The following is a 9,975-nucleotide window of genomic DNA, read 5'->3' as shown; positions in this document are numbered from 1 at the left end:
ATCTTTAGTTTCTAGTTTGATTTTAATATATTTTTTTAAATATTTTGAGTCTGTATCAAAACATACACTCTAAATGTTATCTAGTTAATAAACGAATAATTGCGGATACCGTATTGGCATTGATTTTGCTTCCTTTCATATTATATGAGATTGTACAGGTGTATTTTAATAACGTAGCTTTCACTATATTACCGAGTCAAATCTAAATAAAGGCGAGGACCGGATCTAAATGATTTTTATTGACCGAATAATGAAGACAGCAATGTTCGTTCGGGATTCGCAATCAGATGAATTTGGATGATAAACTTTTATTTGTGACAACGAGATTTCTAAAATCAAAATCGCCGCCGATTTTTTTTTATTGCCCTTTTAGGCAGACGCGCATACGACCCACCTGATGGTGAGTGGTTACCGTCGCCCATGGACTTCAGCAATGCCAGGGGCAGAGCCAAGCCGCTGCCTACCGCTATAAAAACTTTTAAAAACTTTTACTTTTATTTTCCAGAGTAAAAAATGATAATTTATATCGAAGTAACGATGTGCAATGAAACCGCGGGCGCGTCCAATACACCTAAATGTCGCACACACGGCCTCAGCACTCACAAACGGCCTTTGCAGTTCGGCTCGGTCGACGACCTGCCTAGGGTCGATGACCGAACCCACATTTAGTTTTCACTTTCGTTCACTAAGGATAACTGTACCATATACGTCACGTACATGCCCACAATTTCGTTCGCGCCCAACTTTTATTGGGAGCCCGCGAAGCGTACGCAATATTAAAACGTATAATAGTCGTTTTAAGTTTGAATTAGTCATATGCAGAAAACCTTGCGCAGCTTCGCTTTTAACATTCTAGTTGTGACCTATCCGAGGTTCTATTAAGCGCCCAGATGAGCACTTAAGATGACTTTGTGGGTACGTTGACCAAATTTTAGTTATACCCATATTAAAATAAGTTCATTTACATACTAAATGTTAATCGAAACGTGCAATAAACGTTCACCACCTCCATCACCTGCCTAAGCAGAAGGTCGTTGCACTAATAACAGCCAATGTCGTAACTCGGGCGTTGGACCGGTGTCCTTTTGATGCATTTTGGTTACAATTAGGTAATTTTGACAAGATGGTGGGAGCAAGACGACGCCGAGGGGAGGCGCGGCGCGTGGGGTTGCGAGTTTGGCGATGTTTGCGCAAGCGCCGGTCGTCGACTCGGTTATGTCAGCGGTTTACGTAAGCGTCACCTCGCAATGCTCTCGGGGCAGGCGCCAATTGTAGCCCCGCGACCGTTTCGCACCTCTCGCGGACTATTTGCGGACGACCGCGACTTGTTAGCGTTCCGTCCACACCGCGCCTTTCCACCGACTCGCTCAACCGTCTTCCAACCCTCGACTAGACGATAATTAACGCGATAACGAACAAGCGAACATTAATATTGCACACACAAAACCTTAACCAAACAATCCACGTTAATGTACCGGATAGCTATGAAGATCAGCTATTGTGCAAATATAAGGAGCATTCGATAAATTCTAACGTTATAGTGCATAAGGATTATAATTAAGTTTCTTCATTGTTGCTAATATCAGGCTGTGCCCTTAAAGAATAATTATGCGATATGGTTATAGTCAGAGGAGAAGGGGCTGAAGCGGTTGCGTCAGCGCACGGAGAGCGGTCGGGCTCAACGCACAAGGTTGCATAGGTCAATGCTCTAGAAATATGACACCCGACCCAGGGCAAGCGCTCGCACACGTCCGTCTTCCACGCCAGCTTCGTTCGTATTATGCGTAGACCGTAGACAATTCGACTACGCTCGTAGACAATAAACATGCAATACAAAAACATTTTTTCAAAAATGATTTTTTTTAAAACTATTTTATCGGTATCGGTGTTAGAATTCATGACTCCTTAGCTTCGATAAGATCGTTGTCGAGTACAATGGAAAGCGTTACTGTTTCAGTACAGTTATGCCCATTATAAACTATTGTTAAACTAGTTGTCCTAAATGATGACAGTTTATTTTAACGGTACACGCACAGCTTCGTCGAGTAACCTTCAAAAGAGAGAACGTGCCGTCGTAAGCACGTACAATGTGCCAACTCTTTTTTTACGTTGGCGTTTCGCAATTTTTTTTAAATAATTTTGCCTTCGACCTTTGTGTGCCGCCCAATTTATTCCGATTGATATTCCTGCGGCGACGTCTTGTTCTTTTCGTAACTTGTCGTCGAGCGCTATGTGCGTTCGTGACGTGAGGACCATGCCATTAGGCGTTAAAGCACACGCACCGTATACAAATAGTCTTTAAATCGCTAATTAATTATGCGTTTGCTCTATTGACACACCACCGTTTTTTTGTAATATACCGACATGTAACAACAAAAAAAAAAAACGTTTCGTCAAATTCTGTCTCATTGATTTATTTTTAAAGACATTCATGACTGGATACAAGATCAACCTATAGGAGTTTAATACGTTAAAAAAGGAATAGCGGCAAATATAATATGATATTACGTTCAAAGATTTTCTTCTGCTACATTTCAGTGATCATGCGGCGTATTGTATGACCACTGATTAAGTAGCAATAAGTAGCACAATCCTGCCTATTTCAGCCGTAAAGCAGTTATGCATTCCAGTCTGAAGACGGCAACAGACGAGATATAACACAATTAAGACCTGGACCTCATGTCTTGAGCTGGAGGGCGACATTCACATGGGCAACCAAGTGGGCTTTCACGTTATATCTGAAAGAGAAAAAGAGAGAGAATACTTTATTTTACATCAAGATTTAACTGTCACTGAAAATAAGTCAACATGTATTGATTTTGAAAGACAATCTGATGTAACAGAATTTAAAAGCTTATACGACCGTTGGTATTAATTTTTGCCATTTTATCAAACTCGTTACGTGATTTTTTTTCATGGGCCCTTCACCGAGGACCCGCTTGTAAGTCTATTACAAAACTTAGAGGTCCACATTATTACGATCCTTGTGCAACACTATGGAAAGCAACGACGTAGCCCATATAGTGTAACAATTGTTATAAATCATCATTCCCTGACGCAACATCTATCCTTCGAAATAACTGGTGGTAGGGCGTCTTATGAGCCCGCATATGTAGGTACCGTCGCCCTGCTCATTTCGGTCGTGAAGCAGTAATGCATTTCGGTCGGAAGGTCGGAGCAGCCATCCAAGGAAAACAAATACAAAAAAATCGTTTTGTAGTAATTCACATAGGACATAAACTAGTGTCTGACTACAGTACCTATACTGCCCAACACCACGGCAACAACTCGAAAATACGACAACCCTGTATCACGTGGGCAGTCTACTGGACTGGCCCAATACTAGATTACAACATTTATATCTCCCCTCAGCATAGTAAGCCTATAATTGTAAGTCACATAACAAAGCAAAAGAAATTACTTTGATGTTTCGCTTTATAATATTTTTACGGACGTCGCAATCGTTGCCCAAAATACTTTTCGAAATTGAAACAAGCGCCAATTGTTAATCTCTCACTGCTCGGTGATAAATCCGTAGGTATGGACTACTGAAGCTACAAGTTCATACTAATATCTACCAGGAACCTATATTTAATCATAATAATCATGGTTGTTATCCATAAATACATGGATCACACCCGTATACGATAAGGTACCGGAAGACGCAGCACACAAATCAGTATACTAACGAACACACAGTGCATAACAACAATCAAATCAAATCGTGAGCCAAGTCACAGCTGATTTGCGATTTCCACTACTCCAATCTCGGGTCGTCGACCCTGTTAGGCCACACTTTAAAGATGTTCTTCGCAAATATAATGCAACGGTCGTCAATTGAATATTAAATGGTTCAATCACGTAATAAGAATTAACACACATTCACAACAGCTTAAATGTGTAGTAGATTCGGCAGGAAGGGATCATGCAAACACCGGTGCCTGAACCACATTACCGGAACGGCTATACGCAGCCTTTCACGCACTTAATTTGGCAGGACCCCCTTCTCTCCACGTCTGCCTCGCACCTCCTCGCCCCAACATTGAGAGAAAGTAGCTAGCCTACGCAATGACAGGGTCACTGACCGTACTCGAAAATGCTTACTTCTGACAAAAGTGTCACATTAACTTCGTGCATTTCATATTCAGCATGTGTGGTCAGTTTCTTGCACGGATGTTGAATGAGCAATGCAAATAAGTCAAACTGAATATACTACCTAACACATCCAGAGGATCCCTGAATAACCCGATCGCCTAAGCAAGTTTATATTTTGTAAATACCGTTTTGAAATTTATTTTGTTATTAAGATTTAAAAGCCCCCATTTTTGGTTGTGTGGAATAACTGGGTTCAATGATTTAAGTAAAAGTCCAAACACACCTGCGCACTTGCCAAAAATATTTGCACCGGTGAAATCTTTCATTCTAGGTTCAGAGAATTTGTTATAAAATACCGCTTGGCAACAAACTAGTCACACTACTAATTAAAAACCAGTGTTACAAGCTGTTAACAGTCACGAATTGACACTTCAACCTGCTTCTTGCTGACTCAAGCACAAAGAAAATGCACTCGTACTAAAAGTATTCAATCAGATAACGAAGGGTTTGGCCTAAATCTGGGCGTGATCAGGGTCATCAACCAAAAGTAACCGTATTAAAAACATAACAGAATAATGCTCTACTATTCCACTAACTGATGGTAACGCGAACATTACCCGAGGCTACGTTAAAATGAGAGTGATTTAATTGAAATGGCTATGTACCTACGACTCTTTTTACTTTTGCTTCATTGAATTATACGCTTACGTTCAGATGCATCATGGGTACATTGCCTTTCACAAATTACTTCAGAATGAAAATGAAATCTGAATACAATAAATAATATTTCAAGAATCAAATGCATATCCTACAGAATTACTCATATATTGATAAGATTCACATAATTCTATTTGTGTTTAAGTTATCCACAAAAAATCCAGAATCGCCCTACAATATTAAGGTTCAACCAAAAGAATATTTGTATTATGATATGTAAAACAAAAACTAAAATTGAAAACAGTAGGTACTTTAATATGTTAATGGAGCGAGAAATCTTACTTTTGAATTTTCAAATAGCATTCGAAAAACTTTAATTGTCTTTCATAATTATCTTGAATACTGGATCGGAATCAAAATTTTTCTATTATTAGTATCAGATTAGTATGGTATATACGGTTGAAGCAGTGAAATCCAAATTCAACGAGAAATTTTCTACTGAATTCTTCATGCATACCCCGTACCGATACAATGTCATACATTACTAAAAGCTTGAGCATATTTGTATATCTTGCACTTGTTTAAAACGAAAAAAAAAAAACATATTCAATAATTTTTCTATTTTATTCAAACTGCAATATTGTTATAGTACAGTATACTAAACTTAGTTTTATTAAAAATCTGTTAGAATCTATTTCCTTCAGCGATCACGATCAATGGAACATGAAACAAATCAGTCAGTTGATATACTTACTGAGAGACTGTATCAGTAGTTATAAATTTTTAATTGTTTATTATAAAAAAAGAGACTGTATTGAGTTGAAGTCACTTCTTGAATAAAATAAAAGGATTGCTTTTTTAAATTGTCAATTTTGGCAACGAGCATACGTCCTACCTGATAGTGAATGTTTACCGTGGCTCATGGCTTTCGGCAATCCCAAGGGCCCAGACAAGCTGCTGCTGCTGCAAATGTTATTTTAAGTCAATAAAAAAAATCTATAAAAATCTATAAGAGTTAGTGAGGTAGGGGATGGGAAAAACAAAAGGTTTTACTTGTTCTCATTCTATACTACTTATAGAATGACTAAGTAAAGATAAGTCACCTAAGAATGAGTGAACTGTATGTAGGATGCAGCGGCGACACCGGTGACATTTGGGTGAAAAAAAAAAAAATAGGGTCTACATAAGGTTTAGGTCCTCTTGTGAGTCCGCACGGGTCCGCACCATCGCCCTGCCTATTTCTGCCGTGAAGCAGTAATGCGTTTCGGCTTGAAAGGTGGGGCAGCCATTGTAACTATAATAAGACCATAGAACTTATATCTCAAGGTGGGTGGCGCATTTACGTTGGAGATGTCTATGGGCTCCGGTAACCACTTAACAACAGGTGGGCCGGGAACTCGTCCACGCAGTTACGCAATAAAAATATTTTTTTTTAAAACTTGCGATATTGGAAAGTCCTGTTTGGTATTTCCATTATTGTGTTGATATTGCTGTCACTCCTAGGTACTATCCACTTTTTTGTGATCGTCTTCTTTATAATATCGTTGTTCAGTTCAGTTATTCATAACCTCTCGTGTAACTTAATTTTATTATTATTTTAATATTAATAAGTTCATGATATTTTTTCATGCAAGTAGCCATTTTGATTTTAAGCTCAGACTAATATAATAACATATTGTAAAGTAGTTCTCCGAATCGTACGCAATTGTAAATCAATTAATATCTAATGCAGTTGTTTGCATAAAGAATGAGATCTCCGATGGACGCTGTGATAATATTCGAAGTACACCAAGTACCTGCGGCAAGAAGCGGCCGGTCTTAGCACGTGCCATGGAAAATCACAGAAAACAAGGACACAATGCAATGGTTCATTCAACCGGACGTTATTATTCAACGAGCGCACTGTGATGAAACTACGCAGATCTTCATTATTATTAACAAAGACCAAAGTTACGAAACATTTTACAACGTACAGCGTAGGACACGTTTGGCCTACCGGGCCCTTGAGCACTGCCGAAATATTATACCTATGTCACGCAAACCATCTGCCCAATATGTTCAAAAGAAAGCTGCGAATACTAAGCACGTGACTCATGCAACGGTACATGTTTCGAGTACCTAAAGGGATTTTCAGGAAATTCAATCCACACCTATCATTAGAATTAATGTTTTGCAATTTTATATAAATAACTAGCCGTACTCGCCCGCTTCACTGGGCATTTAAAATTAACATTATTTTTTATTGTCATTATTATTAGGGAGTCCAACACTCATATAAAAACCTACCCATTAAGTACATGTATTTTCTACATAGATACTAAGTTTCAAGTCAATCGGATGCATGATTCAATAGTAATAACGGAACATCCGTAAAAACCACTGTAGAAATATACCTATATATTAGTATAGATTATAGGTTCTGAATTTACAGCTAATTTAGTATAAACTTCGAGCATGTAAAAAACGAACAGACTTAAATTAATAATATTCACTGATTTAATCATAATTATTAAGAAGAATATAAAAAAGAAACTAAAAAACATAATTCATTGAAAAATGGTTTGAATATCTTAAAAATCAGATTTACTTTCGTATTCATCATAACAGTGCAAGTCATATACTTACCAATATGGGATTTCCAAATTACTACTATAAATCAAGTCGAAAAGAGTTACCGCAAACTTGGGACAGTGAAATCGAAATTGGTGCTAAAGAACTAATAACATTATGAAATATCTTTTCCTTTACAAACTGATTACATAACCTTAAATTTAACTCAATCGGTCCCTCCTTTAATCGAAAGAAATTGTATAAGCAAACGAAATCCAGCCATTGTATTTAATACTTCAGTATCTTAATTATTCACAAATTGTACAATATAATGTAAATGTAATGAAATGACAGGTGCTTATGAACAATAAATATAATAGAGTACTGGAGGTAGGTTTATCTTGTTTTTAATAAAAATTAAGATATATCATAATATTTGTCAATTTGCATTTTTTTTAATTCCATTTTAACCTGATGAGTATACGGCCCAGCTGACGATGAGTGGTTACCGTTGCTCGTGGACAGTAAAGAGTACTCCGAAAATATAGTTTAAAGAAGGATATATCATAGCGATTGGCAACATCGCGGGGGACAGTTGATTCCAAAGCTGAATGGTGCGATAAAAAAGATCTCTCGAAACGCGCTGTGGATAAACGCAGTGGCTCTTGGTAGTGTGGTTTAGATGAATTCTATTCTGGTAGCAATAGTAAAACAAAACGGCCAGAGCATTTCACCTCACAGGACACCCCATTTCACGTACGGTACAAAACACAGTCGAGACTGAAATCTCTTCGGATACGTTGCAAGCTTTCAAACGTTTCATACTTAAAATTCAATGAGAAGAAAGGATGCTAAGAGTTTTACTGGTAATGTTTTTAAGGTCCCAGGAATCTTTAGCGGTGTTTTTAGAGGCAATAAGGCAGGAACACTAACCGTTTAAGAAATATCCATTAACAAACAAAGACAGCCTACATACAATTACTTTATACTTTCGAACTATTAAATTATTTATTAACCTTAAACTCTTAGATTTTAACATAACTATGAACACAATGTTTTCTTAATTTATCAACCCGTGAATCTTTATTGTGTCTGAGCAATTCTAAGAATAATGAAATAAATTTTATAATTGACAAGGATTGATCAGTAGCTAAAATCAGCAACGCCATTGTCCGCATAATAATAAAATATAACATTGGCATAATTATTCTAAGATTGTCCGTTTTGACATCGAACTGCAACATATGAATACTTGATGTGATGAACATTCAGTTACAGACTGAATGTTAAGTCACCCTGTTGTCGAGCTAGCTTTTCGGAATCAATGGACAGGCTACGTGTTGACAAGAAAAAAATTGAAAATTAATAAACTTTTCAAACGAACTTTAACACCAAGGTCCGATTGTTGTGGAGCAAAAAAAAGCACTAAATTACTTTTAAAGTAACGTAGGTATGTATGGAGAAATCTAAGCGTCACATCCCTAAACAAAAGTCATTAGTATGCATACCGATACGATGAACGCAGCCAAAACCAATTGGAGTGATGGTGTAACCGCGTGAGTGAGGTAGTAATGGACCGGGTTCGTTCGCCGATAAAAGCGAAAGTGCTGCGTTCACTGGGACAACGACCGGCTCCTGACAACCCTGCTGGCTTCCTGCAGCCCATCGTCATCAACGCGTCATCTGACCTTCTATTGGTCAGCGACTCCACGTTGATGATACTTGGCAATCGCAAGGAGTGCTATCGAACGATACTAGTGCAATATTAGCTCACCTATCTGAATACTAACTACGTTCATTACGAACTATAGAGAGGACAATAACACTGCGATGTCAAGGCACGGTTGTCTATTAAATAATAGATTCAAGGATTACATTATTACAATAATCATTGAATAATTTAATTACATCAAATATAATGCAAAAGTGAATTGATCTAGCAAAACAATTAGTGCGTTTGGATGAAGATTTACAACAAATGCTATTATCTCGGAAAAATCATTTTACGTATTAAATTATATATATGCATTTGCTAGTGAAACATAGTGAATGTATAAATTAATCATTAATAACTAATCAATAGTCAACCTTTCAAAATAACATTAGAAATGCAAATTTATATCTCCGAACCTTTATGAACTTTATAATACTAATGCGATAGTGAGTCTGTTCGTTAATTAGTTTATTTCATAGGCTTCAAAGGACAAACTCTCAACTTATTTAGTGCTAACGGGATTACCAAAGTCCAAAGGCATCAAGTTTAACTTATAGATATTAAGTTGATGCTTCCGACGACAAGAAAGTTATCGGCTATTCTAACCAAAAAAGGAAACACATAACAGCTTAATGTAGGACTGTAATTATGGTCCTAGTAAGCTCACACTAAATACGCTACAACCGGTAATAACGCCTAATTAAAATAGTGATATGTAGTTAAAAAATATCGCTTTGTAGTTAAAAAATTTTGATTGAGGAATTTGAAACGATATATTGATTTGAATTTACGACCCTATCCATTTTTTATTATCGGTTTAGTAACGAACAATAACTTCCTTATAAGCTGCGAGCTTAAAATACGCAACATTGTTCTGGGTTTTTTTTTTTTTACACCGGAGAAAATCGCCGGTTCTCTCGGTCGACGGGCCAAGAGCCCGCATTGATGGCGCCGCGCTA

This window comes from Bombyx mori, chromosome 10 (genome assembly GCF_030269925.1).
Source record: "Bombyx mori chromosome 10, ASM3026992v2".
Taxonomy (NCBI): Eukaryota; Metazoa; Arthropoda; class Insecta; order Lepidoptera; family Bombycidae; genus Bombyx; species Bombyx mori.
The sequence above is the reverse complement of the archived record's forward strand: the minus strand, read 5'-3'. Positions refer to the sequence as shown.